Source organism: Gossypium raimondii, chromosome 1 (genome assembly GCF_025698545.1).
Source record: "Gossypium raimondii isolate GPD5lz chromosome 1, ASM2569854v1, whole genome shotgun sequence".
NCBI classification, from domain to species: Eukaryota; Viridiplantae; Streptophyta; class Magnoliopsida; order Malvales; family Malvaceae; genus Gossypium; species Gossypium raimondii.
In genome coordinates, this window is record NC_068565.1 from 35,842,309 (window position 1) to 35,847,281 (window position 4,973).

Genomic DNA, 4,973 nt, shown 5'->3' on the forward strand with positions numbered 1-4,973 from the left:
TTTCAAAAATGGTGGATGGTTAGTGGAACCTAATTTGTCATTTTGGTTATTATTATTATTATTTTAATTAAATAATTAATAATAAAAATAAGATAAAAGAAAAGAAAAACAAAAACATCATCATTCATTTTCATTATCTTTTATTTCAACACAAAAATCCATTGATGAGAGCTTGGAGAATTCTGCTGATTTTTCTTCCTTGCATGTAAGTACTTTTGAAACCCTTTTTTAGTAAATTTTTATGTTTTTGAGATTGTTGCAACTAGTCTGGCTAACCCGTATCTTTTTTTTCAAAATTGCTAAAGATTTCTAAAGTTGCCATTGATGAAAATTGAATTTTCTTGATGTTTAATAGTTTGATTATAAGCTTTGAAATGTTTAAAGACTAAACTGTTAAGTAAATTTTATTAGTTTTGTGTATAAAGACCAAATTGTAATATTGTAAAATTTGCAATGAAATTTCTAAAATTATGTTTTAGAGGGCATACATGATGAAATTGTATTGGGATGGAAAATTAAATCTTGATTTTGAAATATATAATAGTTTCGACTTTGGGGACTAAATTGAATGAATTGCAAAACTTTAGGTAATTTATGCCAAATGGGTAAAATATATTAAATTAATGAATTTAGATGGTTTAAAGTGATAAAAGTTGATAATGTGAAATGAATTTTATATAGATCAAGGATTGAATCGCATGCGGAGAAAAATTAGGGAAAAGGAAAAATTACATAATAGTCTTTATGAACAAATATGCTTGCTAGTTGCATTAGGTAAGTTCATAGTGTCTTGAAATGTGTTTGTACATATTGTTCGTTGTTGAATTATGTTTATATATGTTGTTAATATTGTGAATTGACGGTGAAATGTGATAAATAAATGCTAAGGTGAGTAAGGACTAAACTAAGAATAATTAATACTGGTAAAATATGACTCTTGAATTTTTGAATAAATGTGAATTTTTTACAATATGTGTATGAATAACATGGAGGTGACCTAATTTATAAGTGTTACGAATTCTGTTTTAGTGTTCATTTGAACATAGTAAACGATTAGGATATGATTGCCATGCCAATAGGGTTAGAATACGTGCTTGTACGAGTTTGCACTTCATTACCTCGATTTACACTTTTGTGTCTCTATTTGCACTTCAATGCATTTGTTTACACTTTGGTGTCTCTGCTTGCACTTTACTGCCTCTGTTTACACTTCGGTGTTTTTGTTCGTACTCTAGTGCCTCTGATTGCACAATCGTGCCTTTGTTTGCACTATGGTGCCTCTAATTGCACTATGGTGCTCCCTGGTGTGGAATAGTTACCCGAGTATCCAAATTATTTTGATATAGTCCATTGGGCTATCTGTTAAAAGAAAGTATATGTATTGACCTCTTGAATTTCTTGGAAATGATGTGTTTATACGACTATTGAAATGTTAACTAATGAAATTGAATAAATGATGAATATGTGTTTAAAGGTTGTTTTGAAACGATATCACAATGACTAGAAAGTTTATAGCTATATGTATGAAACGCTCATTTTGTATATGTGATATGTGGTGATAGAGCTATATGTTTAAAAGAAATGATATATGATTATGATGAATGATTAATTGGTTAATATGATTCATATGTTGGATCTTTCCTATTGAATGATACGAAAGTATGTCATATTGAATGATTGAGAGATTATACGATTGATGCGTGAAATACTTGTCTTGTTGTTGTAAATGTCTTAACAAGAAATTGTATTGAATTAGTTATATCTATGTACTTAATTGTAAACTGAGGTCAAAGTTTTGTTTTCGTACTTTTGAACTTACTAAGCTATATAAGCTTACTCTGTTTCATTTACTATTTTCTGTAATTGATGTTTTGTGGAACTAGGCAGTTGAATCAACTTCAAGGCTCACACTATTAAGCTTCAGTCTCGGCAGATTTTGACACATTTATTTCAATTTTGTGGCATGTATATAGGCTATTTTGGGTTGATAGTTTAAAGTTCTAATTGAAGTTGTAATATGTTATGATAGTTTTCATGTATAAGGTTGAATTTAATTATTTCCTATGGTATGCATTTGGTAAATGATGATAACTTGTTTGGAAATGGTATGCTTGATCTTAGTTTTTGATATGGTTGGGAAATTGTTAAACTTGGATGAGATGCTTGGTATATGTGTTAGTTGATACTTGTAGTATTTGCAATTATGGTACCAAGTTGTTTCATGGATTTGGTAAGTTGTGCATATATATCAAAGGAATAGTATGATTGAGATTTGTGTATGATTTACTTTGGTAAAAGTTAAGGCATGATTTAGGTTGTAAGAAAGGTAAGGTTGGAAAGTATTATGGTAAAATGCACATTGGTGTCCACATATGCTTGTACAAATGCTTAAGTTGTATGTTTGAATTGGTTTTGATGGTCCCAAATGAAATATTGGTTAGGCACTTAGGAGTGATATTTTAATTGATGTTTTGGTATGTTTTGGTACATTTTAATGTGGGTTAAGGAATGCTATAAAGTGCATATGTGGTATATGAAAGTTTGTGGTTTAGAACTTACCTTGTAGGTGATGATTCTTAAAAAGATTTATATTTTATGCCTTTAGGCTTGGTTAATTGCCTGTACTTAGGTAAGTTTAGTTGCATTTTAGGATTTTCCATTAATATTTTTAGGAAATTGCATTAAAAGGTTTGGACTGTGCTTAAATATTATTACATGTTACTTCAAATTGTTTGCTGGAAGGATTTGTGTGTTAAGTTGTAGGTGCAGAATGAGAAAAAGAAGTGAAGGTTTATCATGGAAAAAGGTTGGTCAGTTTGCCAACACGAATGCCATGACAATGCCAAGAAGTGACCCATTCAAAACTTAATCGTTATCAGCCTTGCTGTACATGTACTAGAAAAATCAGCCTATAAAAGAGGAAAAAGATCATGGGATCATGGGATGATGGGCCTACTCTAACTGAAGAGGTATAAAACCCAACAAGAGGAGTTGGTTGGAAAGAGAAATCCTAAGATGAAAATAGAGGGTAGTGGTTACAACAAGGGCAGAGATACAAAGGGGAAGACGAAGGCAGTCTCTCCTGGTTACCAGAAGACATTTCGTAGCTAGAGTTGTAGGTTGGACAAGTGAAAGCTGTCTTTCTGAGTTCTACGTTTAATTCTTCATTTTCTGTTCTATAATCTGATTTAAGGAAACTATGTTGAATGCTATTCTAAACTTGGATTTTATTCACCAACCCATGAGCTAAATCTCACAGGGTTGAAATTACTTGATGACACTTTTATTTCCATTATTGGCCACGACTTAGATCAATGTTAATTTACTGTTTCATTCAATGATATTTATGAATAGCATGCATGTAATCTTTAAACATAGGTGAACATGCAGTACTGTAGATCCTTAAAAATCAACATTGTAGATCCTTAAACCTTTGCTGTAACATCTCTATTTTCATATCCTTAGTTGTTACTTATTTACATATTATTCACGTAATCATTCTCGTAATTGTCATTGCATTCTTACTCTTGTCTTGCCATAAACATTTTCATTTATATGTTAGAATTTACATATTACATACATCAATATTACTTAATTATCTCTGCATTCTTATTATTATTTTTGCGATAACATTAATCACACTCCTTTATAATAACTTGACAAATTTATACCTAATCGATACTTGTGGATACGATCTCACTTATAACTCTATTACTTGATTCGACGTGTATACTTGCACAATTCGCATAACACATTCGCACTTGACAATTTTTTAGCACCGTTGTCGAGGATTGACAATTTGGTAAAATTTGGTTTGGTTATTTTACTTAATCCATTAGTTTTAATTAATTTCATTGTTTTTAATTTCTACAGGTTTACTGTTAGTGCATGAGTAGAGGCATTCCTGTTAACGAAGCGTATCCTTTTGACCCTGAGATCGAGAGAACTTTGAGAAGAAGGAGAAGAGAAGTGCGTAACATGGATAGGGACGAGAATGATCCTAGTCCAAATGATCCATTAATTCCAAATGGTCAGGATGTTGATATTCCTATTTATCATATGATTGATGACCGAGATAGGCCAATTTGAGAGCATGTTGTGCAAATTTTGGATGATTTGAATACAGTGATAGTTAGACCACACATTCAAGCACAAAAAATTGAATTGAAACTAGTAATGTTTCAAATATTCCAAACTGTAGGGCAGTTTGGTGGATCGCCAACTGAAGATCCAAGACTACATTTAAGACTTTTTCTAGAAGTCTGTGACTTGTTTCGTCAACAGGGTGTTCCTGAAGACAACTTGAGACTTAAATTGTTTCCATATTCCTTGAGAAACCCAGTAAGAGCATGGTTGATTGCTTTACCATCAGGGACAGTGGCATCATGGAATGATCTTTGCTAGGGGTTTTTGTTACGGTACGATCCGCTAAACATGAATGCCAAACTTAGAAATGACATCACATTTTTTCAACAATCAGAGGATGAAGTGTTGTACGAAGCTTGGAAAGATTTAAAGAACTACTTCGGAGATACCCAATGCATGGATTCCAGCACTGGGCATAGATGGAGATATTTTATAATGGGTTGAATACACATATGGGAATGGTAGTTGATGCTTCTGCCAATGGTACCTTGTTGGATAAATCTTACAATGAAGCATATGAGATTTTTGAAAGGATTGCCAACAATGATTACCAATATCTTACCACGTGAGTTGGGACTGGCAGAAGAGCTACTGATGCCATGAAGCTTGATGCAATCAGTTCATTAACTGCCCAGGTATCATTTTTAACTAATATTATCAAAACAATGAAGAGACCAGCTGCAGTTCAGGAGATGAAAGCAGTGGAGCCAACATGTGTTTATTATGGTGAAGACCATGTGCTTGACGAATGCCCATTGAACCCAGCATCTGTATTGCATGGGTAATTTCAAATGGAATAATAAACTCTATTCCAACACCTTCAATCT

General features: G+C 32.3%; 1 non-coding gene across 1 annotated transcript; it reads right to left on the bottom strand.

Annotated features, from left to right (window-relative positions):
- Nucleotides 1-4,443: 4,443 nt before the first annotated feature.
- Nucleotides 4,444-4,549, bottom strand: LOC128033184 (small nucleolar RNA R71). Its single transcript, XR_008189501.1, has one exon. It is a non-coding gene; the product is annotated as a small nucleolar RNA R71 (small nucleolar RNA).
- Between the last annotated feature and the right edge of the window lie 424 nt (nt 4,550-4,973).